Source organism: Pelophylax lessonae (assembly GCF_965119305.1).
Source record: "Pelophylax lessonae genome assembly, chromosome: 8".
NCBI lineage: Eukaryota > Metazoa > Chordata > Amphibia > Anura > Ranidae > Pelophylax > Pelophylax lessonae.
This window is the reverse complement of record NC_138775.1, coordinates 197,313,499-197,339,331: the sequence shown is the minus strand read 5'-3', so window position 1 is coordinate 197,339,331 and position 25,833 is coordinate 197,313,499. Positions and strand designations below refer to the sequence as shown.

At 46.1% G+C, this 25,833-nt stretch overlaps 1 pseudogene across 1 annotated transcript in view; it reads left to right on the top strand.

Annotated features, from left to right (window-relative positions):
• The window catches only part of LOC309562220, a 30,527-nt pseudogene extending 4,993 nt beyond the window's left edge, over positions 1 to 25,534 (top strand). Inside the window, exon 2 of the transcript in view lies at positions 24,266 to 25,534. The product of the transcript in view is annotated as an uncharacterized misc_RNA (transcript). The remainder of the gene's footprint in view (positions 1 to 24,265) is intronic.
• Positions 25,535 to 25,833: the final 299 nt, after the last annotated feature.

Here is a 25,833-nt window from a genome sequence, read left to right as displayed (position 1 = left end):
ATGGATAATCGCATTTTTTTTTTTACTTACCTCGTAGAGAAGAAAATATACTTACCTTACTTCCTTCTTCCTCCCCTCGGCGGCCACGGCCCGTCGTCACTTCCTGGCTTTGCAATGATTCCTGGGAGCTGAACGTCATCGCTCCCAGGAATCATTGCGCCTGCACCGGCCCCGACGTCAGTTCCGGGGCGCGCGCGTCATTCCCTTCTAAACAGCTTCTGGGCATGCCCAGAAGCTGTGGAGGGATGACGCGCGCACACTGGAAGTGACGGCGGGGCCGGTGCAGTGCATCGTGGGACCGAAGAAGACGGAAGAGGACGCCGAAGAGGATCGCGCTGGCTTCAAGCTGCCCACACCTGAGATGGAAGCGCTGAACAATACTTTTTCAAGGTAAGTATTTGTCCTAAAAGGTAAGTGCAACCCGGGACAGATCAGAGGCTAGCCATTGTGGAATGTACTAGCCCTGACTGTCCCGGGGGTATTTTTATTAAAAAAAAGTATTCCAGGGTGGAACTCCGCTTTAAGCCCCAGGCCTATTTCTGAAACTTTTAGTTTTTTAGTTTTTTCCTTGAAAACTACTTAGAACCCCCAAACATTATATATATTTTTTTAGCAAAGACTCTGGAGAATAAAATGGCGGTCATTGAAATAATTTTTGTCACACGGTATTTGCGCAACGGTCTTTAAAACACCATTTTTTTGGAAAAATTATGAAAAATCACATTTCACTGAAATTAAAAAAACGAAATAGTAACGTTAGCTCATTTTTTTGTATATTGTGAAAGATGATGTCACACCGAATAAATAGATACCCAACATGTTACAGTTTAAAATTGTGCACACCCGTGGGATGGCGACAAACTACGGTCAATAGAAATCTCAATAGGCAACACTCCTAAAATTATTTAACGGTTACCAGTTTAGAGTGTAGCTCTTTTTTTTAATTATTGCTCACTCTCTGGCGATCGCGGCGATCCCTCACATGTGTGGTTTGAACAGTGATTTCATTCGCGGCTCGACTTCCATATACGTTTTCTTTCATGCGCGAGCTAACGGCGAAGGGGGCAGCTAAAAATTTTTTTTTCCCTATTTATTTTTTTTTTTTTTTCACTTTATCACAGTTTTTAAAAAAAAAAAAAAATCTCATCACTTTAATTGCTGTCACAAGCAATGTAAACATCCCTTGTGACAGTAATATGCAGTGACAGGCAATGTTCCCTCTAATTTTTTACTGAGCTGAGCAAATAAAAAAATTTCTGAGCGCAAACCTTTAGATTGAGCAATGGGGGGGGGGGGGGGGGGACGTCAATGCAGAGTGACCAGCTTGCCCCAATCAACTGCAGAGTGCCACAGCAATGCCCCCAATAAACTGCAGAGTGCCACAGCAATGCCCCCAATAAACTGCAGAGTGCCACAGCAATGCCCCCAATAAATTGCAGAGTGTCACAGCAATGCCCCCAATACATTGCAGAGTGTCACAGCAATGCCCCCAATACATTGCAGAGTGTCACAGCAATGCCCCCAATACATTGCAGAGTGCCACAGCAATGCCCCCAATACATTGCAGAGTGCCACAGCAATGCCCCCAATAAACTGCAGAGTGCCACAGCAATGCCCCCAATACATTGCAGAGTGCCACAGCAATGCCCCCAATACATTGCAGAGTGCCACAGCAATGCCCCCAATACATTGCAGAGTGCCACAGCAATGCCCCCAATACATTGCAGAGTGCCACAGCATTGCCCCCAATAAACTGCAGAGTGCCACAGCAATGCCCCCAATAAACTGCAGAGTGCCACAGCATTGCCCCCAATAAACTGCAGAGTGCCACAGCATTGCCCCCAATAAACTGCAGAGTGCCACAGCATTGCCCCCAATAAACTGCAGAGTGCCACAGCATTGCCCCCAATAAACTGCAGAGTGCCACAGCATTGCCCCCAATAAACTGCAGAGTGCCACAGCATTGCCCCCAATAAACTGCAGAGTGCCACAGCATTGCCCCCAATAAACTGCAGAGTGCCACAGCATTGCCCCCAATAAACTGCAGAGTGCCACAGCATTGCCCCCAATAAACTGCAGAGTGCCACAGCATTGCCCCCAATAAAATGCAGAGTGCCACAGCAATGCCCCCAATAAAATGCAGAGTGCCACAGCAATGCCCCCAATAAAATGCAGAGTGCCACAGCAATGCCCCCAATAAATTGCAGAGTGCCACAGCATTGCCCCCAATAAATTGCAGAGTGCCACAGCATTGCCCCCAATAAATTGCAGAGTGCCACAGCAATGCCCCCAATAAATTGCAGAGTGCCACAGCAATGCCCCCAATAAACTGCAGAGTGCCACAGCATTGCCCCCAATAAACTGCAGAGTGCCACAGCATTGCCCCCAATAAACTGCAGAGTGCCACAGCATTGCCCCCAATAAACTGCAGAGTGCCACAGCATTGCCCCCAATAAACTGCAGAGTGCCACAGCATTGCCCCCAATAAAATGCAGAGTGCCACAGCATTGCCCCCAATAAAATGCAGAGTGCCACAGCATTGCCCCCAATAAAATGCAGAGTGCCACAGCATTGCCCCCAATAAAATGCAGAGTGCCACAGCAATGCCCCCAATAAAATGCAGAGTGCCACAGCAATGCCCCCAATAAAATGCAGAGTGCCACAGCAATGCCCCCAATAAAATGCAGAGTGCCACAGCAATGCCCCCAATAAAATGCAGAGTGCCACAGCAATGCCCCCAATAAAATGCAGAGTGCCACAGCAATGCCCCCAATAAAATGCAGAGTGCCACAGCAATGCCCCCAATAAAATGCAGAGTGCCACAGCAATGCCCCCAATAAAATGCAGAGTGCCACAGCAATGCCCCCAATAAATTGCAGAGTGCCACAGCATTGCCCCCAATAAATTGCAGAGTGCCACAGCATTGCCCCCAATAAATTGCAGAGTGCCACAGCAATGCCCCCAATAAATTGCAGAGTGCCACAGCAATGCCCCCAATAAACTGCAGAGTGCCACAGCATTGCCCCCAATAAACTGCAGAGTGCCACAGCATTGCCCCCAATAAACTGCAGAGTGCCACAGCATTGCCCCCAATAAACTGCAGAGTGCCACAGCATTGCCCCCAATAAACTGCAGAGTGCCACAGCATTGCCCCCAATAAACTGCAGAGTGCCACAGCATTGCCCCCAATAAAATGCAGAGTGCCACAGCATTGCCCCCAATAAAATGCAGAGTGCCACAGCATTGCCCCCAATAAAATGCAGAGTGCCACAGCATTGCCCCCAATAAAATGCAGAGTGCCACAGCAATGCCCCCAATAAAATGCAGAGTGCCACAGCAATGCCCCCAATAAAATGCAGAGTGCCACAGCAATGCCCCCAATAAAATGCAGAGTGCCACAGCAATGCCCCCAATAAAATGCAGAGTGCCACAGCAATGCCCCCAATAAAATGCAGAGTGCCACAGCAATGCCCCCAATAAAATGCAGAGTGCCACAGCAATGCCCCCAATAAAATGCAGAGTGCCACAGCAATGCCCCCAATAAAATGCAGAGTGCCACAGCAATGCCCCCAATAAACTGCAGAGTGCCACAGCAATGCCCCCCCGCGACCCCGTGCACTTACCTCACGGACGGTCACGGCACTCTGTCTTCAGTCCCCGGCTTCCAGCTTCCCGCGTCTCCATCCTCCCGAGTCCCGGCGCCTCCTCCTCGGCCAATGGCATGAAGTTGGCCTTTCGGCCAATCAGGAAGCGGGAGGACCCGCTCCCTGATTGGCCAGGAGGAGGATCCGTATGACAATAGCGAATTTTCATTCGCTATTGTCACACGATGGGCGTGCTCTCGGGGTGCACGCTCTGCTCCCTGGCCGCTCCGTCTGCGGCTGCGCCGTCTAACTAGGTGCTTGCGCGGGACGTAATTTCCACTGCGCGACCGCGCACGCGCGCACCTTAAAGGGAACACTGGTGACAGGTACTCTTTATGGAGGGATCGAGGGTCTAAAAGACGCTAGACCCCTCCACTACACTTCCATGTATTCAAAACGCCGCAAACGGCATTTTTGAATACACTAATTCTTTTAAATTTGCCGCCTTTAGCAGCAGAGTAACCCGGGACGTGACGTCATGGACGCCGCCTCCGGGTTACGTCATCAGAGACCCGATCAAAGCCGCTACCGGCTTAGATCGGGACTCCATCCAGCCGGCGGACGTGCCGGCTGGGTGCTCGGGTCTCCCGGTGGGACGGGATACCCGAGCAAAGCCGCGGAAGGCGGTGGGAGGGGGAGACGTCCCCTCCCGCTCGCCGGGGTAGCGACCGAGCAGCTCCGAAGCTCAGGTGGGAGAACCTGTCCACAGGACAACTATTAGTCGTGCACTCCACAAATCTAACCTTTATGAAAGTGTGGCAAGAAGAAAGCCATTGTTGAAGGAAAGCTATAAGAAGTCCCATTTGCAGTTTGCGAGAAGCCATGTGGGGGACACAGCAAACATGTGAAAGAAAAAGGTCTGGTAAGATGAGACCAAAATTGAACTTTTTGGCCTAAAAGCAAAACGCTATGTGTGGCAAAAAATCTAACAATGCACATCACCCTGTGACCTGCAACTGACTGTGACCTCCAACTGACTGTGACCTGCGACTGACAATGACCTGCGTCTGACAGTGACCTGCGACTGACTGCAGCCTGCGACTGACAGTGACCTGCGACTGACAGTGACCTGGGACTGACTGCGGCCTGTGACTGACTGCGGCCTGTGACTGACTGCGGCCTGTGACTGACTGCGGCCTGCGACTGACTGCAGCCTGCGACTGACTGTGACTGGCGACTGACTGTGATCTGCGACTGAGTATCTTTCATAATAATGAGTAGCGTGTGACTTTCTTGCAAACCGGGTAGCGTGCGCCTGGGAGTAACCGTCTGGCAGGGAATACAGTAAACCCCGCTCCATCACGGTTCAGTTTTTGCGGTCCCGGTATATTGCGTTTTTTTTTGTAATGTTATTTTACTATATAAATCATTAAAAATGAAATATTTTTGTGTTTTCCATAGCTCTTGCTATGTCTCTCAGTATCTTTTATGTGTTTAAATGAGTTTCTATTGTTTTAAAAGTGTGTTTAAAGATCTTAAAATGCTTTTACATGTACAGTGACAGTAAAAAAAACATGCCTACAATGCATTTTAATAGGGTTTTTCTATTTTGCGGATTTTCACTTTTCGCGGCTGGGTCCGGAACGTAACCCCCGCAATGGAGGGGGGTTTACTGTACCTTGCGACTGGTGAGTACCTGGGAGGATTGGTGAGTATCTTAGCGACTGGTGAGTACCTTAGGGTTAGTATCAGGGGAGATAGAGGTAGTGTAGGTAAGGAATAGCAGGTCGTTACTAATTATCCCCATAGAGTAGAGGGTAATAATGTCTGACAGGATTGGGGATGCCACTCAGTGCACTTCTTGCTGCATGTATGCGTTCCTTGATGAACCAATCGAGGGCGAATACTGCTGTGCAAGATGTGAGCGACTTGTTTCTCTGGAAGCCCAGATCCTGGATCTAGAGAACAAAGTGGCAACACTGCATAGCATCAACAACCTGGAAAGGAGCTTGGACATTACCCATCAGGGGCTGGCAGGGAGGAGTAGAGGAGACGCAGGCATCAGAGGTAGGCAGTTGGGTGACCGTTAGGAGGGGTAGAGGGAAGAGCGCTAGGGAGGCCAGTCCTGAGTTGGAACACCCCAACAAATATGCCAAGTTGCATGTTGATGGGGATATCAGCTCAGGGGTGGCAGTGCTGGAGCAGGCACCCTCCCCCAGCTGCCAGGGGAGCCGCGGCTCCAGGAAATAGGGGGGCCGAGACTCAGGAAAGGTTAGACAGGTTGTGGTAGTAGGGGACTCAATTATCAAGAGGACAGAGAGGGCAATCTGTCGAAACGATCGTGGTAGCAAAACAGTATGTTGTTTACTGGGCGCTCGAGTTCGGCACATCGCGGATCGGGTAGACAGATTATTGGGCGGGGCTGGGGACGACCCAGCGGTTATGGTGCATGTGGGCACCACTGACCAAGTAAGAGGAAGGTGGAGGATCCTAAAGAACGATTTCAGGGACTTAGGGAATAGATTGAGGAATAGGACCTCCAAGGTGGTTTTCTCTGAAATACTGCCGGTACCTCGAGCCACACAAGAGAGGCAGATGGAGATTAGGGAACCTAACAAGTGGCTGAGGAACTGGTGTAGGAAGGAGGGGTTCGGGTTCCTGGAGAACTGGGCTGACTTCTCAGTTGGCTACCGCCTCTTTAGTAAGGACGAGCTGCATCTTAATGGGGACGGTACAGCTCTTTTGGGGAGAAAGATGGTCACCAAGTTGGAGGGGCTTTTAAACTAGGAGACGGGGGGAGGGCTCAGAAGTAGAGTCAGACAGGAGGGAGCAAAGGACAGAAGTTATTATTAGGGTCAGCAGCCACAGTAGATCCGAAAAGTCAATTGGGGGATCTGTTTAGGCAAACCTCAGACCAGACAGGAATACAAACAGGAATAAAAATAAGCACCATTCACTACGAACTTCTACAAATCTAAGAGGGGTATATGCAAATGCCAGGAGCCTAGCCAATAAAATGGATGAGTTGGAAATGTTAGTACATGAGGAGGACATTGACCTTGTGGGAATAACAGAAACTTGGTTCGACCCCTCACATGACTGGCTGGCCAATATCCAAGGGTATTCTGTGTACCGGAAGGACAGGGTAGGAAAAAGAGGGGGAGGGGTATGTCTCTATGTCAAGAATAATGTAAGGGTGATAGAGAGAAGTGATATTATGGAAGGGATGAGTACAGAGTTAGAATCCGTGTGGGTAGAACTCCATAGGGAAGAAGTAAAGGGAAAAGTAATTGTGGGGGTTTGTTATAGGCCACCCAACCAAAGGGAGGAGGTGGAGCTGGAATTTATATCACTGTTGGGTAAAGCGGCAAAGCTGGGATCAGTCATCATATTAGGGGACTTCAATCGTCCCGACATTGACTAGGAAGAGGGGACTACACACTCACAGAAGGCCCGTCTCTTCATGGAAACCTTACTTGATCTATTGATCACTAATGACCCAGACCTAATCTCGGAGGTAGGAGTCTAGGACAACCTGGGCTCTAGCGATCACAAGATGATCACATTTAGCGTAAATAACAATATAACAAGGAAGGAGGGGAACATAAGAACCCTAAACTTCAGAAGGGCAAACTTTCCCAAATTGTGCTCAATGATGGAAAGGGTAAACTGGGACCAAACCCTAGGAACACTGACCACGGAGCAAAATGGGAATGCTTTAGGAACATATTAAACAAATGCATCTTGCAGTCCATTCCTATGGGAAATAAATTTAGAAGAGACAAAGCCAAACCTGGCTGGCTAAACCGTAATGTTAAAAAACGTATTAGGGGAAAAAAATGGCCTTCAAGAAATATAAATCAGAGGGCACAGTATCGGCTTTCCAGCAATACAAGAAAGCAAATAAGAAAAGTAAATACGAAATCAAAATGGCTAAAATCAACTTTGAGAGACAAATAGCAGAGGATAGTGAAAAGAACCCTAAGAAATTCTTTAAATATATCAACAGTAAAAAAAACTAGGGCAGAGCATGTTGCACACATAATTAACGATGAGGGAAAGATGGTTACAGAGGACACTGAAAAGGCAACCGTGCTTAATGCTTTTTCTCCTCAGTCTTTACGCAGGAAAAGGAGGGGTACACTGACCATGACTGTATGGTTAGCAGTAATTCACAGGACTTGCCGCTATGGCTAACAGAGGGTGAAATCAGGGACAGGCTGGATAAAATTAAAACAAATAAATCACCAGGCCTGGATGGCGTACATCCGAGAGTACTCAAAGAACTTAGTAAAACTATATCTAGACCACTGTTCCTGATCTTTGCTGACAGTATTATGACAGGAAATGTACCAGGGGATTGGAGGAAAGCTAACGTGATACCGATATTCAAAAAAGAGCAGAGGCATGTCCCGGGAAATTATAGGTCGGTCAGTCTGACATCCATAGTATGTAAACTTCTGGAGGGGATGATAAGGGACTATATCATAGCGTTTGCTAAAGACAACAACATCATCAGCAGTAATCAGCACGGATTTACAAATGGGCGTTCTTTTAAAACCAATCTCTTAACATTCTACGAGGAGGTGAGCTGTGAGTTAGATAGGGGGAGACAAGTGGATGTGGTGTACCTGGATTTCGCGAAGGCGTTTGATACAGTTCCCCACAAGTGCTTAATTTATAAAATAAGGTCTGCAGGCATCGACCACAAGGTTTGCTCTTGGATACGGAACTGGCTAAAAGGGCGTAGTCCAAAGGGTGGTAAATAGCGCATACTCAGACTGGTCTGGGGTGGTGATTGGAGTCCCCCAAGGCTCAGTCCTGGGACCAGCCTTGTTCAATTTATTAATAAACAGCATTGAGGACGGGATCATTAGTTCTATGTCAGTTTTTGCAGATGACAAAAAATTGGGCAGGGCAATAACTGCACAGCATGAGGCAGATATCCTACAGAATGACCTGAACAGAGTTGGCAACAACATGGCAAATGAGGTTTAATGTGGAGAAGTGTAAGGTTTTGCACTTGGGGTCTAAAAACATAAAAGCACAATACACTTTAGGGGGGGAACCTTTGGGGGAATCAAAAATGGAGAAAGATCTGGGAGTCTTGGTAGAGGATAAACTAAGCAATAGCATGCAATGTCAAGCAGCAGCTGCCAAAGCCGGCAGAATATTAGCACACATAAAGAAAGGGATGTATTCCAGAGATAAAACTATAATCCTACCACGTTATAAAACTCTGGTCCGACCACATCTGGAGTATTCTGTCCAGTTCTGGTCGCCAGTCCTCAGGAGGGATGTGTTGGAGCTGGAGAGAGCCCAGAGAAGGGCAACTAAACGAATTAGGGGATTGGAGGACCCTAATTATGAAGAGCGTCTACAATCACTTACTTTATTCTCCCTGGAGAAGAGACACCTGAGAGGGGACATGATAGCAATTTATAAATACCTCAATGGTGATCTCAGCATAGAAAAAAAGCTATTCAGTCACAAGGATTGCATGAGGACTCGAGGACATACAATGTGATTAGAGGAGAAGCCTTTTAAACCTCAGGCAATGCAGGGGGTTCTTTACTAACAAGCAAATGTACTGTCGATGCAGCACCTATTCCCTGCGCTCTGAGTGGTGCAATCCTCTTGTCCAACCTGACTGTAGGCTTGTAGATGAGAACAGATGACACAGCAACTTGATAAAACTTCAGCCTTGCAGCCCCTAGCTGGACCAGGGTGGTCCGGAAAACACTATAAACTACAACAAAACAAGGGCGCACCGGCCTAGTGCATTATCTCTTAGACAGGTTTATTAAAATAATAGATTACAAATGCTCACAAACGAGGCTCTGAGGAAGAGGCGCTGCCTCGAAACGCGTAAGCCTGCACAGCTTCAGGGGACGATTCAATCCCGATCTTGTTGCTGAGGATTTTATTCTATTTGATATGCTTTTTATCAAGAAACTCGTTTGTGAGTATTTTTAATCTATTATTTTAATAAACCTGTCTAAGAGATAATGCACTAGGCAGGTGCGCCCTTGTTTTGTTGTCGTTTATAGGGGGTTCTTTACTGTTAGGGCTACAAGATTGTGGAATTCTCTACCACAAGAGGTAGTTTCTGCGGGAAGTATGGATACTTTCAAAAGACTCTTGGAAATACATCTCAAGGATCAGAACATTAAGGGGTATGAGAGATGATTATGGCAACGTGCGCCTACACAGGTTGAACTAGATGGACTATTGTCTTTATTCAACCTCAACTACTATGTAACTATGTAACCCTGAACACACCATCCTCACCGTGAAACATGGTGGTGGCAGCATCATGTTGTGGGGATGCTTTTCTTCAGCAGGGACAGGGAAGCTGGTGGAAAGGTGAATGGAGCCAAATACAGCACAATCTTAAAAGAAAACCTGTTAGAGTATGCAAAAGACTTGAGACTGGGTAGAGGTTCACCTTCCAGCGGTGCAACGACCCTAAACATACCGCCAGAGCTACAATGGAATGGTTTAGATCAAAGCATACTCATGTGTTAGGATGGTCCAGTCCTAAATCCAATTGAGACTCTGTAGTAAGATTAAGGCTACGTTCACATGTTCACATCGCGCATCGCGCATACAAATGTACTCCACGCGTTTCAGATATTTGTAACATATTTTGAAAACCATTTATCATTTTCCTTCCACTTCACAATTATGTGCCACTTTGTGTTGGTCTATCACATAAAATCCCAATAAAATACATTTATGTTTTTGATTGTAACATTACAAAATGTGGAAAATTTTCAATACTTTTTCAACGCACTGTACTTTGGGCAAATGTCAGTTGGCAGTTAGATTTGTTTTTTATTGCTTCCTTGCTTCCAACGCAAAGAACCTTAATAGACACAAAGCAAAACAATGATAGGGTATATTAAGCACTTCAATACAGGGCAATTTCACCCCCTTCCTGCCCAGGCCAATCTTCAGCTTTTAGCGCTGTTGCATTTTGAATGACAATTGAGCAGTCATGCAACACTGTACCTAAACCAAACTTATGTCATTTTTTTCCCACAAACAGAGCTTTCTTTTGGTTGTATTTGATCACCGCAAGGTTTTTTATTTTTTGCTAAACAAATAAAAAGAAACGAAAAGTTTGAAATAAAAAAAAAAAAGTTTCTTTGTTTAGGTTATAAAATTTTGTAAATAAATAAGCTTTTTCCTGCACTGTTGAGCACAGATGAGGCCGCACTGACAGGCACTGATAGGGTGGCACTGATTATGAGGCACTAATATGCAGCACTGATGGGCACTGATATGCGGCACTAATATGCAGCACTGATGGGCACTGATAGGTAGCACTGATATGCAGCATTGGTGGGCACTGATAGGCGGCACTGATGGGTGGCACTGATGGGCACTGAAAGGTGACACTGATAGGCAATGATGGGCAGTACTGATAGATGGCAATGATGGGCACTAGTGGGCGGCACGGATAGATGGCAATGATGGGCAGCACTGATGAGGAGGGCACTGACAGGATCCCTGAGCACTGATTGGCATCCCTGGTGGCATGGGTGGGTATCCCTGGTGGCCATGGGTGGGCATCCCTGGTGGCCATGGGTGGGCAATCCCTAGGGGCTCTAGTGACATCCTCGAACGGTCTACACTGGTAATCAATGCTCTGATTACCAGCACAGACAACCCCCCCCCCCCCCCCCGCCGCCGATCGGCTCTCCTCTACTCGCGCCTGTCAGAGCGGCCTATCCTGCTGGACGTCATATGAAGCCCAGTCAGGATAGAGCAACCACTTTGCGGCCGTCATTTTGCTATATCACGGGTGGGAAATGGTTAAAGTGCACACATGCTCACTAAGCTATAAGCAAAATTAGCATTTTAGTGAATACATGTTAATATTTCACACTCGTCATCACTATGCACTTAAATTGGCAAAGTTGCTTTAATTTCTCTCTCTCTCATGTCTCGATTTGTTACTTAAAATGTTATTTATGCATTTTTTCATGTTTCTGCTTGGAATAAGGTATGATGGTGAGAAAGTCTAAGTTGAAACTTAAACAATAAAAGAGAAAAAAAATGCATGTCCTAGCATCTATTAAAAATATTGTTTTGTTGTTGCCTACTAACCGTTCTGTGGTTGGGGTTGGTCCTTCAAAAAATAAACTTTCTAGGGAAAGTTCATCCATGTTTTATAAAAGCTTCAAAATAGTATCTGAAAAAAAAAAAAAAAACACAATTTCATAAAATGTTTTTACCTATATAATCACAGAAAGTAAATTTGTTACAATGTATTTCGAATTATAAAATCCTATTCTGAAAGCATGCTTACTGAAATGAAAAACCTCCCTTATTCTACATCTATATTTAAAAGGCAGTGGAAAAAAAATAGGATTTTTGTACTCACAGTAAAATCCTTTTCTCTGAGTTCATTGACAGACACAGCTCCATATTCTTCACCATGGGGTAATTCTGCCCTCTACAGGAGTGAACTAGGCAGACAACACAAAAGCCTGGCTACGCCCCATGGGCTGTCCTCAGCTGGCATAATCCCCCCTCTCTGCTTAGAGATACTCAGTTTTAAACCAAGCAGTAACAGAAGCACAAAAGCTCCTTAGAGGTGTGGGTGCTGGGTTTGTCAATAAACTCAGGGAAAAGGATTTTACGGTGAGTACAAAAATCCTATTTTCTCTTCCGTTCATTGACAGACACAGCTCCATATTCTTCTCCATAGGGATGTCCCAAAGCAGCGCCAAACATGAGGGATGGGAACAACAAACCCAAGGCTAAACACAAGCCAATCCAGGCAATAGTAGCTCAACTAGAACAACAGGAACCCAACCATAAACAAACCCTCAAGAGGGAAAAACAGACCCTCTAAATTGCAGCCTGCAAAACTTTGCAGCCAAAGGAGGCAACTGCAGATCGAAAAATATCCACTTTTTAAACTGTGAAAAAGTAGGCACCGACGACGAAGTGACTGCCGTGCACACCTTTGCCACTGACGCCTGATGATGGAAGGCCAAGAAGCACCCGACCCTTAAGCGAAGAAGTCTGGGTCACCGTCTGTCTTATCCATCTGGAAATGGTAGCAGAGGAAGCAGAAAGCCCCTTCTGTGGCCTGTCCATAAGCACAAAGAGCGAGTCTGACCTCTGAAAGGACTCGGTGGCTGCCAAATAGACTCAAATAGCTCGGACATCATTCAAAGTATGCAATGCCAATTCCCTGGGAGAAGCCGGCCTGGGACACAAGGATGGTAGCACAATGTCCTCATTCAAATGGAAAATAGGAGACAACGTTTGGGAAGAACGACGGCTGTGGTCGCAGGACCACCTTATCCATGTGAACCACCAGATTGGGAGAACAAAAAGACAAAGCTCCCAACTCCGACACCATGCGAGCAGAGGTTATAGCCACCAAAAAAGCCACCTTTGTGACAGTGTAAGTAAAGGGATCTCCAGTATGTCTTCAAAAGGAGGTTTTTGAAGAACCGACAGAACCAGGTTCAAATCCCACGATGGCAGAAGAGAACGTACAGGCAGAGTAAAATCATGAATGCCCCCATGAATCGGAAGCCAAAAGGTCTTTGAAAAAAGACTGCCAAGGCAGACACGTAGCCTTTCACGGTGCTCGAGCCAGATTCTGATCAACACACCATTGAAGAAAGGTCAGAACCTGAGCCACCAAAAAGGATCGAGGATGGACTCCTTGAACCTCACATCAGGAAATGTACGCCTTCTATGTCCGATGATAAAGCTATCAAGATTTCGATTTCCTTGCCTACAACATGGTTGGAATCACCGAGCCAGACAAGCCCCTATCCTTCAGCACCTGACTCTCTACAACTGGATGGAAGATCGGCCCTTGAGACAAAAGATCGTCCCTGAGAGGAAGCCTCCAGCGGACGTCGGTCACCAGTCGCACCAGGTTGGCGTACCAAGACCAGGCCGGAGCCACCAGAATAACCGGAACCCCTTAGGCCTTGATCCTGCGTAGAAATTGCGGAAGAAGCTGCAGCAGAGGAAAGGCATAAAATCAGATGGTACCGGCTTCATGGAGCAACCAGGAGCGTCCGTGGAATCTGCCAGATGATTTTGCGACCTGGCCACGAACCTCGGCATCTACTGTTGAGTCGAGATGCCAACAGATCCACCTCAGGGGTGCCCCACTGCAGACAAATCTGATGAAACACGTCCGGATGAAGGGACCATTCCCCCTGGTCCAACACCTGATGACTGAGGTAATCCGCCAATTTTCCACACCAGAAATGTGCATGGCGGAAAGGGCCAGGACGAACACCTCCAGGGTCGCTAGCACACTCTTCGTGATGCCCTGGTGATCCATCCAATGATCCAGGCAAAGCCTGTTCACTGGAAGTTCCAAGACATTGATGGGCAATCTGGACTCTTCCAACAGGCCTGGGTCAGTCCCAGGACCCCTCCCCGCCCAGACATGCTGGCATCTGTCGTGACCACCGTCCAGTACAAGGGGAGAAGGACTAACCCTGTAGCAAAGTCGGAGAGTGCAGCCACCAGACCAGGGAACACCTTGTCCAGCGACTTGGGGCACTTGTCCCATTTGACCAGACTCTTCTTTTGAAGGAGTCTCGTGTAGAACTGTGCAAATGGAACTGCCTCAAAAAGGTGGACACCATCAGGCCCAACACTTGCATGTACGACCACGTGTGGGTTAGCAACAGTTGAATCACAGAATGCAACTTCTGAAACTTTTCTAGAGGAAGAAATACTCCGACTAGAGCTGAAACCAAGAGTCAGCCCCAAATAATCCAATCTCCTGGTCGGAACCAGGAGTGGAGTGGAGGCTATACCGAAGGGTAACATCACAAACTGATAGTGCTCCTTTCTCACAGCGAAGTGGAGGAAACGTTGAAGCCGGGTGTAAATTAGAATGGGCAGGTAGGCAGAAACCAGGGAACCCCCTTGATGCAGGGACGCCACCACTGTTTGAAAGGACTAGATTCTGAATTATTGCACCCCCACAAAACAGTTCAGGGCCTGAGGTCAAGAATCGGACGAACTAGTCCTCCTTCCTGGGAACAATGACAGGGTATGAAAAAAAACCCCTGAAAACGCTCCCGACACCAAAACCGGGATGATCATGCTCTGGGACAACAAGTCCTGCCCTGCTCACAACAGTGCTTGCAGTCGATCCGGGGGCAGGTGCATTGTGGAAGGAAGGAACCTTTCCGGAGGACATAACCAGAATTCTATCTTGGAACTGGATACAATCTCCTTGTGGACCCACTGGTTGATGACCCGGGAGGTCCACGGCCCTGAAACCAACGAAGACGGTCCCCCACCCCAGATATGGATGGGGGCAAACATTCATGCCAAAGGGGCCTTGTCAGCTGGTCTGGAGAAGCCTGCTCTCCGATTCCCAAACCAAGGCCACTAGAAACCTCCTGAAGAGGCTTTGAGGGTCTTGAAACCTTTTTCTGAAGTCCCTGAGGCCTGAAAAAAACTTGTCATAGGCTGAAAAGGAAGTCACACGCTGCAGGCAAGGCACCTTCACCTTCCAAGACTGTGGAAGCAAGGTACTCTTACTCCCCGTCAGACTCCTAATGATGTCATCCAGGGTAGCCACGAACAGGCGCTCACCCTGAAAAGGCAATTCAGTCAGGGCCTTTTTGGAAGTTTGAACCCCAGACCAACACTTCAGCCACAAAATACACCTAAGAGCCACGGCCAAGACAGATAGCTTAGAGGCTTATGGGTACCGCATCCAAAGATGCATTGCAGACAAACTGCAGACCCTGAACAAACCAATCCTCCAGTTTGCCATAGGCGAGGGGAAACTGGCCGCCCGCCCATGGCCAGACGCAAAAGCATGGCCCACACCGTCAGGGTCTGAGACACCAGAGCAGAGGCCAAAACAGGCTGCAATAAGTCACCAGCCATAGTAAACATGTAATCGGTCTTAAAGATTTTGCCAGCCTAAATTTTTCGGCCACACAGCGTGGTAGGCCGCAAGTACCTGTGCCCCCACACTGCATCCAGGGAAGGAGAGGAGGGGGCCCTTACTTACTGATCCAGCAAAGCATGCGGGTAACACTTCAAAGACAGGAACCTCCTCGCAACCGAAGTGGGGAAGCGGTCGGCCAAAGGGAATGCTGCAACTCAGGCAAAGACCCGGTCATAGGGGCTCTGTCCCGGCCAACCGAGCGCGGAGCTACGGTCTGCGCGTGCTCGCTGGTAGTTGCTAGAATATCTCCAAAGGAAAAACCAGGAAGAAATCCAGAAAAAAAAACAGCAACAAATAGACAAAAAAGCCAGGACCTTGGGCCCGGCAGGGAGACTAGGTCCTACTCCTGAACTAGGCAAACAAAAACTATGTATGGCTAAGCAGAGAAGGTGATTATGCCAGCTGAGGACGGCCCGCGGGGCGTAGCCAAGCTTTTGTGTTGTCTGCCTAGTCCTACTCCTGTAGAGGGCAGCATGACCCTATGGTGAAGAATATGGAGCTGTGTCTGCCAATGAACAGAAGAGAAAAGTCACCATAACCATGTCTCATGGTAAGCTGATCTGAAAGGAACCAGAAATCCTTCCACTAATTTACTGTAGAGGTCTGCACAGAACAAGCCATAATTGGACAGATGAACAACTAAAATATTTAATTAAAAAAAAAAAATAGTGCAGCAATCTTGCACAATTATCATCAAGTAGAAGTATAGGCAAAACCTTTTGTTTTAATGTGTAAGGGAGGGTCATAACCCCTGCCGGCTTAATTTTTGCCATCTGTGTTCCATTGGGGAGATTTACCTTCACTTCCTGTCCCATAGCCAAAAAAGAAGAGAGAAAACTCCTTTCAAATTAAGGGAATCCCTTGGAGACCCCCAGGTCACCAGAACTAGTGTCCCCATTGGAAGATTTTGCATCCATTACTTTTCTGGGGACAACCAATATTTGGGATTTTCTTTTACTTTCACTCTCAATGATAATGATAAACAGGACAAATAGTGAGGATAAACCCCCACTCTATCCAAAACTAATACAAGTTTTGCCTTTAGTTTTAGTTTAATTTTTACTAATGCGAATTAAAAATGAATGCACCCACATAACCCAGCTGAGGAGGGGGCACCCTGCACAGCCAGATGGTGGAAGAGTGCAAGCCACTGCTGGAGCTGGAAGCACCACTAAAGGAAAGCTATTACCTTTCCTCCATGTTTTTCATCCTTACGGGCTGCCAGGCTGGGCAACTGGGTGATAAAACTGAATTTTTGTAAAATCTTACCGTAAAATTCCTTTCTCTGAGTCCTCTGACAGTTGCCGCCCACTCATTCAGTCTTCACCAATGGGTATTGACCTCTTATCCATAGGAGCAAGCTAGGCATAAGACTTGTTAAAAACAAAGTAATTTACATAGACACACCTATGGGGGCTGTCCCACTGGTCCAATACCCCCCTGCTATCAGCCATCCCAACTCAGTTTGGTAGCAAGCAGTTAAGTCCTAAGAACCCCAAAAGAGGGGCGGGGCGGCGACTGTCAGAGGACTCAGAGAAAGGAATTTTACGGTAAGATTTTACAGAAATTCCGTTTTCTCTTACGTCCTCTGACAGTCGCCACCCACTCATTCAGTCTTCACCAATGGAATGTCCCAAAGCAGTGTAGACATGAGGGGTGGGAAACTTAAGCGTCACAAAGGCAACGCAGCACCCTCGTCAGAGAAAGGAACCTTACTTGAACAGAAAGGTAACCCTCTCTGGGTAACAGAAAAGCTCAACTGGAGCAACAACCTAGGAAAGCAAATAAACAAGGGGGAACAAACAACCCCAACAGACAGGGACCCGCAAAACCAGGGTCCCCTCAAGGTACTGCCGCACAGAGAACTTTGCGGCCAAAGGAGGCATCAGCTGAAGCCAGAACATCAAGTTTATAAAATTTGGAAAAGGTGTGCACTGACGACCAAGTCGCAGCCTTGCACGCCTGGGCCACCGAAGCCGGATGTCGGAAGGCCCAGGACACACTCACCGCTCTGGTAGAGTGCGCCTTGACAGGGAAGGGCGGCACCCATTCCCTAATGGAATAGGCCTGTACAATCGTCTGTCTGATCCATTTGGAGATGGTCGCGGCAGACGCAGCCATACCCTTCCGAGGTCCCTCAGGAAGGACAAAAAGAGAATCCGAATGTAAGGCAAACTCCTTAGGATGTTTTGGATTCGCACAAAGTGAAGGCAAAACAATGTCCTCATTAAGGTGAAAATCAGAAACCACCTTAGGAAGGAAGGACTGGTTAGGTCGCAAGACCACCTTATCCCTATGAATCACCAGGTAAGGGAAGCGGCAAGACAAAGCCGCCAACTCTGACACTCTGCGGGCAGAAGTGATCGCCACTAGAAAAGCAACCTTTTTGACAGCAGGAGGCAAAGAAATTTCCCTGATGTTCCCAAAGGGAGGACGTTGCAAAACGGACAGAACCAAGTTCAAGTCCCAAGGCGGTAAGGGGGCCCTCCAAGGAGGGGCCAAATGACGCACACCTTGAATAAAGGTGCGAATCAAAGAGTTAGATGCCAAGGGGCGCTGGAAAAGGACAGCCAGTGCAGACAACTGGCCCTTAATCGTGGTTAACGCAAGGAGCTGGTCCACACCAGATTTTAGGAAGGCTAGCACCCTCGCCACCGAGTAGGAGCGAGGAAGGAAGCCCCTGGATTCACACCAGGCAAAATAAGCCTTCCAGGTATGGTAATAGATGTTACCGGATGAGGCCTTCCTAGCCTTGAGCAGAGTAGGAATGACCTCGGGAGAGAGACCCCTGTCTCTCAAGACCTGGCTTTCAACAGCCATGCCGTTAAAGCCCACGACTGTAAAGCAGGATGGTAGATCGTTCCCTGAGACAGTAGATCGTCTTGTACCGGCAGCCGCCATGGAGGCTCAATGTCCAGTTGAATGATGTCCGCGTACCAAGACCGGCGCGGCCAGTCCGGGGCCACCAGAATCACCTACTTCGGTTCCGAGACCAACCTGCGAAGGAAACGGGACAACAGCTGAATCGGGGGGAAGGCATGTATCAGACGATATTGGTGCGAAGGCACCACCATTGCATCTGAGGCGCCTGCCAGAGGATCGCACGTTCTTGCCACGAACCTTCCCACCTTGTTATTTAGCCGGGACGCAAAAAGATCCACATCCGGGGATCCCCATCTCGCACACAGCATTTGAAACACCTCCGGGTGCAGGGACCATTCCCCCTGGTCCAGGGTCTGGCGGCTCAGATAATCGGCCTGCTAGTTCTCCACACCCGGAATGTGAACTGCCGAAATCGCCGGGACATGAGTCTCGGCCCAAGAGAGAACTCTGGTCACTTCCTGGGCCGCCTGAGCACTCCTGGTGCCCCCTTGGTGATTGATGCAAGCCACCGCAAGCCACCAATGGAGCAGGCACAGCCTGATCGCTCTCAATTCCAAGATGTTTATCAGCAGGGAGGATTCCTACACCGACCAAGTGCCCTGGGCAGAACGCCACCCCAGCCCGACAGGCTGGCATCCGTGGTAATCACTGTCCACAGCAACGGCCGAAGGATTTTCCTCCTGCTATGGCCGGGGACTGGAGCCACCACAGAAGATTCACTCTGGTTTGGCGACTCAGAGACACCCTCAGGTCCAAGGACTGAGGACACCTGTTCCATCTGGCCAGTATGTCTGCTTGGAGAGACTGCGTGTGAAACTGTGCAAACGGTATCGCCTCGAAGGCTGACACCATGAAAGAGTGTATCAACGTGCCTTACAAAAATTATCTTTCATATTACATTTTGTTAGGGCTCATTCTACGATGAAATGTGGCCCCTGTAATTACAGATTTAACAAGCCAGACTAGCCAGCTGTATTTTGCATTTAGACGACATGTTAAACCACCCCTCCATTCATTCATTTGAACACTTGACAGATGGATATTTAGCATTTAGATTACAAGACACTTTGCATAAGAGATTGCTGATGCCACCCATAAACGATTGACAATTGCTTACATTAACACATGACAAGCTGAACACAGACGGACCGATACTATAACAAGACACCCCATATTGACACATATGTATAGGACACAAAATACTTTTCATGTAACTGTTTCTATGAGTGATGTTGTACTGTTCAATTGACTTACGAATTGTAAACCAGTTTCTGCTGCCGAAATATCCTTTAAATGGGAGCACGAAACTTGAAATAAACAGTTGTGACTGCACTAAGTTTGAGTACTGTGTGTCGTCATAACTCCCAGCTGGATGGAGGATGAATTCATTATTTATTGGGAGGACAGCAACTGAAGGGCTGTAATATCATCGTGATTGCCTCCTGACGAGAATTGAGCAAACAGTTTTGGTGTCAGAAGTGGGATCTGCCAGAAACACAGTATGGGGTAAGTGATTATATTTTTATTATTATTATTACTACCCTATACTGTCAGAGTAGATAAACGGTACCCAGTTAACCGCTAATTTAGCAACTCCCGGGAATCTGAAATTCCCAAAGATGGGGTTTGATACTCCAGCGCTTGGAGCGCCAAAGATAAAATGGGATCTGGAACCCGGTTACAAAGCAGTACTGTGTGTGATGGTGAATTCCCCCTCCAAAACCTTGTATATATTTGTATAGACACTTAAGTGTATTTAGTCGTTATATAAGATTGTATGCCATTGTATAGATGTATGTGGAGATTGTATGTGATATTAAGCTGAGCTTGAAGGTATAGTCTTGCCCACCAAGGATAGTTAATCAGCAGACCATGAGTTGGATATGTATAAATCTGATTATTTAGACGCAGGAAACCACATAAGTTGGGAAACTAGGTTTTTCCAATAAAGTATAAACACTGATGTCACTACCCATAGATATATAAACCTTCAAACTCAGCTGATCTCACTTTGTATTCTGAGCTTAAGATAATGGGAAATTTTCAAGGTAAGGAGAATTCCGAGAAAATGATGAAATTTACGTTTAGGAAGATTGTATGAAAATTGTATCGTGTATGGGCAACCTTAGATCCATGAATCGTTATGTTGTGTTCGTTTTAACACTATTCCTAAAGGTGTTGTATCAGCAAAGCATTTCATAACACTAAATGAATATTGGTTGCATAATAATTTGTTTTGTGGTTATTACTTATGTTTTAAAAGTGATGTGATTTTGCCGTACTATGCTGGTCATGGCAGCTTTTAGAAGCAAGGAAATATATATTTGGTGTGTAAAGTGTGACCTTAAGGACTAAAATTGTATTTCTATCCTTAAAAATCGTAAGCAATTTTGAACTTTCATCATTAAGGTTTTGTGTCACCAACTTTTCTTTCTTTATCACTGGCTTTTTAAAAAATATATATATATTTTCTAAGTGTCTTTTTAGCAAACAAACCCCCCTCCCCCCCACCTCTTTCGGTCTGTGACACAGGTAATAGCAAGAAGCACTGTAAACAGCTGTATTGTCATACAAATTAACGATCAGTTTTGCCTTGTAGAGAAAACAAGTTTTAACCGGTTGCCGACCGCCGCACGACTATATACTGCGGCGGTCAGCCCCGGCCAGGCAGAGTGACGTATCGGTACGTCACTCGCCTGTCACTGACTTGCGAGCCTATAGCGAGCGGGCGCGCGCCCGCCGAGGCGCGCGCCCGCCGCGGCTCGTTCACAGGCAAGTCAGTGCGTGTGACCGGCGGACTCGATGTCCGCCGGCCACACTACGATCGCTCCTGTGAAGGGAGAAAGACAGAGCAGCTTGTGTAAACAAGCTGCCTGTCAGTTCTCCCTGTGTAAAAGTAAAGATCTGACCGTTCTACTATGTAGAACGGTTGATCTTTGCTTTTACACCAATAGCAATGTCCCTACACAGTAGAAAGCACGCCCCTAGGACACACTTAACCCCTCCCTTCCCAATAAAGTTAACCCCTTCCCTGCCAGTGTCATTTTTGCAGTAACAGTGCATATGTATAGCACTGATTACTGCAGTAATGTCACTGGTAACCCCAAAAGTGTCAAAAATGTCAGTCAAGGGTCCGATCTGTCCGCCGCAATGTCGCAGTACCGAAAAAAAAATCGCAGATCGCCGCCATTACGCGTTAAAAAAAAAAACACCAAAAATGACAAAAATCTTTCTCTTTGTTAGTAAACGCGATAACTTTTGCGCAAACCAATCAAAATACGCTTTTTGCGATTTTTTTTACCAAACATAGGTAGCATAAAACAAATTGGCCGAAAAATGTTAAAAAATTTTGATTTTTACTTTTTTTTTTGGGGAATTTCATATAAAAAAATGTGAAAAATATTGTTATTTTTGCAAAATTTACGCTCTTTTTTTGTTTATAGCGCGTGATCAAAAAATCGCACAGGTGATCAAATACCACCAAAAGAAAGCTCTGTTTGTGGGAAAAAAAGGACGTCAAATTCGTTTAGGTACAGCGTCGCACGACCGCGCAATTGTCCGTTAAAGTCACGCAGTAAAAAATCGCAAAAAAACCCCTGGTCCTTTAGCAGCCAAATCCTCCGGGGCTTAAGTGGTTAAGGAATGTTCCGAATTGCTAAAGAATGGGTGACGTATGGGTTCTTATATTCAAATGAGAAATTACTAATGTTTTGAGCTGCTCATTTTTTTTTCCCAACCATGGTGAACAATAATAATTTTTTTTTCTTTAAGTTTATGGTATACCATAATAATAACAAAAAAATATAGAAATCCACGTGGTAATAATTAATTTGACGTCAACAATTTTTGGTATTAGAAAAGTGCACTGTTAGGAAGGAAATGTTTGATATGCTTACTGTATGCTCAATTCCTCTAACCGTTGGTTTATTTTTAGGAGGAAAAGTAAAATGTTTTGTTACTAAACCTTTCTGATGCTTATTCCTCAGATAAGTGAAATTTGAGATTTTCAGAACGACCAAGCACAGCCTTCAACAACAACCAACCTCATGGGAGTATTGTTTCCAAAATGTTTTTTTTCTGATTGATTAGACTGTTTTTATGGGTGTTAGAAAGTTTTTATTTATTGGGTGTCAGATATTTGATGTGTTCTAAATTTGACATATATGAGCTCTGGCATAAATGAGGTGCTATGCTTTAGATAATTAAGCATCTCTGGTCTTTTTTTAGAGTTTTCCTTTGGTATATTGGTACATACTTTTGTATTCTGGTGCTAAACACTAATTGTTGAATTTATGCACTTATGCTTTTACTACCTTTTCTCTTGACAAGATTATTGGTATGGGATAATGTGCTCAGGCAGATATTGTAGTACTACTCTTATATAATAATCTTGGATACAAATGAAATTTTACAGATTTGTGTACATATACCATATGTAACTCTGGAAACTAGTGAGCTGATTGTCATTTATATGTCACAGCACGTTATCAGATGTGCAGTATGTGAAATCTGTATTGTTAAATAGTAGAATAGAAAGCTGTCATTCAAAAAAAAAAAAAAATAGGATGGAAGTGGCTTGTTGATAGTATGCTAAGAATTAAAATGAATTTATGCCAGCGTTACTACTTTGATAAAATTTTAAAGGTAACCTCCTGCGGTGAATTCAATTAGTTGATCTCTTTTCATCCAAAAAAGTGACTCATTGCCCAGGTTTTGCATATGAATGGTTCTTGAAGTCAGATTTTGTGTCTCCAAGGCCATTTGGTTTCAATTTCCTGTTCAGGTGTCACCAAGCAATTGTGCAATCTCTTATAAATTTATGTTTGCATGAGTACTGACTTCTAGCTGTTTTGTGTGTCTCTATGTGTCCATGTACACAAGACAGCTTGAATTTCACTCCCTGTTGTGCAGTGATCACAACATCTTAGCCATGCAAGGGATACTCAGTTCTAGGTAGCTTCCTGCTTGGGTGAGTCAGAGGACTGCAATTTAACCCATCTCCACCTTTGGAGGAATACAAGGCAGTTCAACCCCTCCAAGGGTCCTCACCATTGTTGCATGTGTAGACATGCTGTGTTCTCCCAAAACAGTGCCATTAAGTATCCTTCCTGTTACCTGCCTTCCTGTAGGCCCTAAACCTCAGTGCTGCGAGTAGTTTCACTAGCATTTATTTTTGCTGCCTGTCTATAGGCCAGAAGCCCAGTGGCGCAAAATACTCCTGCCATTCTTGTAAAACTTGTATTTTTTGTCTCTGTACTTACCTGCTATTCTTGCTAAAGTCAGAATGACTTCAGACCCGTCTCAACCCCATGAGTCCATTTATTCTCATATCTAGAGATTTTGCAAGAGGAATATGTGGTAATTAAAAAATTAAACAGTGATTATGGTGATCTCTCGCTCTCGTTTCTTTTGCCAACAGGTGCACCAACCCACCCATTCAAGCCTGGTGACAGAATCCTGGTGAAGGCCCCTCCATAAGCTGACGTCGCTAGACTGACCCTACGGACCTCCTGCAACGGTTCAAGCAGTGACCAGAACAGCGGTATTGACAGACGACTCCCCGGTTTGGATCCACGCATCACGACTGAAGGAAGCCCCACCCCTGGACCCCACGACGACGGACCGGAGATTGTGACGCGCACCAGACGAATTCCAGTTGGATCCAGACAGACGGAAGCCCCACCCCTGGACCCCACGACGACGGACCGGAGATTGTGACGCGCACCAGACGAATTTCAGTTGGATCCAGACAGACGCATTGGTACAATGCCAACGGACACCCCTACTCCTGTAAAACTTCCCATTTTTGCAGCAGTGGTACTGTTTACAGCAAGCTCAACACTAGTAGCCACTGTCTGGTTACTGGCAACATGTGCTCACCACCCGGAGAACCTCTCCTCATTTTGCCCTTCCTCACCCCAGGAAAGGAGAGAGACACGAGACATTCATGTCTCCACTTTACAGTTAAAATCAAGCTTATTGGACACAAAGGACAACATATGGATGTTTATTGCTGCCAACATACTGAACTCTTCTGACTTTTGCCTTTCTGATCACTACAATTCTAATGATTTGTTCTCTACCTGCCTGCTAGCTGTTCCTACCCCAGTTAATGTTTTAAAAGTCTATTATAGTGGGGTGTGGGCTGACTCAAGTATAGAAGACACTGATGTATACACTCATCCAAATCTATATGCTTATCGTAGTGACAGATCCTCATATTCACTCACAGAGACAATGGTAGGAGGTAGATACAGGATATGTAACCTCCGTTGAGGTATGTTACAACATGACCTGCAATAGAAGCTATATCCCTATGTGCACACAACCAAGTCGCCAGCCTACATACACCCTAGAATATAACGTCACCTGTTTAGAATCTCGTCTGTGCAAGTCAGTTGCCAATAATATGACATGCATTCATACAATAATGCAACCCAGCTATGTCAAGAATGTCCAGCTCCCTAAGGGATGGCTACTATCATGTGGGACTCATAGTTGGACATATATCCCAGGAAATATAACAGGGGGTCCATGCACTCTTTCATGGCTCTCAGTAATTCTACCCCCAAAACAATCAATTGCCCACTCACGGTCCCCTAGATCTTTGGGGTACACTCTCCCAAGCAACTGTGACTCAGCAGTAAATTTGCTCTCTGAAGCGGAATATATTTCTTTGGCCATATCCCTAGTTGGAGTCCCAGGCCTTGCTACAGAAAATCACAGACAACTGAGTAAGGTCGCCTGTGCTCTTGCAAAAGGGCTCAACCACACATCTAGTGCTCTGGCTGAATTATTAATGGATCTCCAGGGCACTAGACAGGCAATATTACAAAATAGGCTGACCATTGATTATCTGTTGCTGAAGCACAACATGGGATGTTATTCTTTCGAGGGTATGTGTTGTTTCAATTTGAGTGACCATTCAAAATCCATACAAAGTCATATCAAAACATTAAGTGAATTAGCAAAGGAAATTAAGGAAGATATCAGTAGCAATTGGTGGGACTGGTTTTTTGGGTGGTTGCCTGGAACTGCATGTGTAGGACATGTACACTTACAGCAAGAACACAGCCAACATATCCGGGGGGGCACATAGTGCTATTCACAGACTCTAGGTGACCCCACCCTTATGTATAAGGTTGGGGGTCAAAGGTTGGGTTGAAAGAGTGTATCAACGTGCCTTACAAAAATTATCTTTCATATTACATTTTGTTAGGGCTCATTCTACGATGAAATGTGGCCCCTGTAATTACAGATTTAACAAGTCAGACTAGCCAGCTGTATTTTGCATTTAGACGACATGTTAAACCACCCCTCCATTCATTCATTTGAACACTTGACAGATGGATATTTAGCATTTAGATTACAAGACACTTTGCATAAGAGATTGCTGAT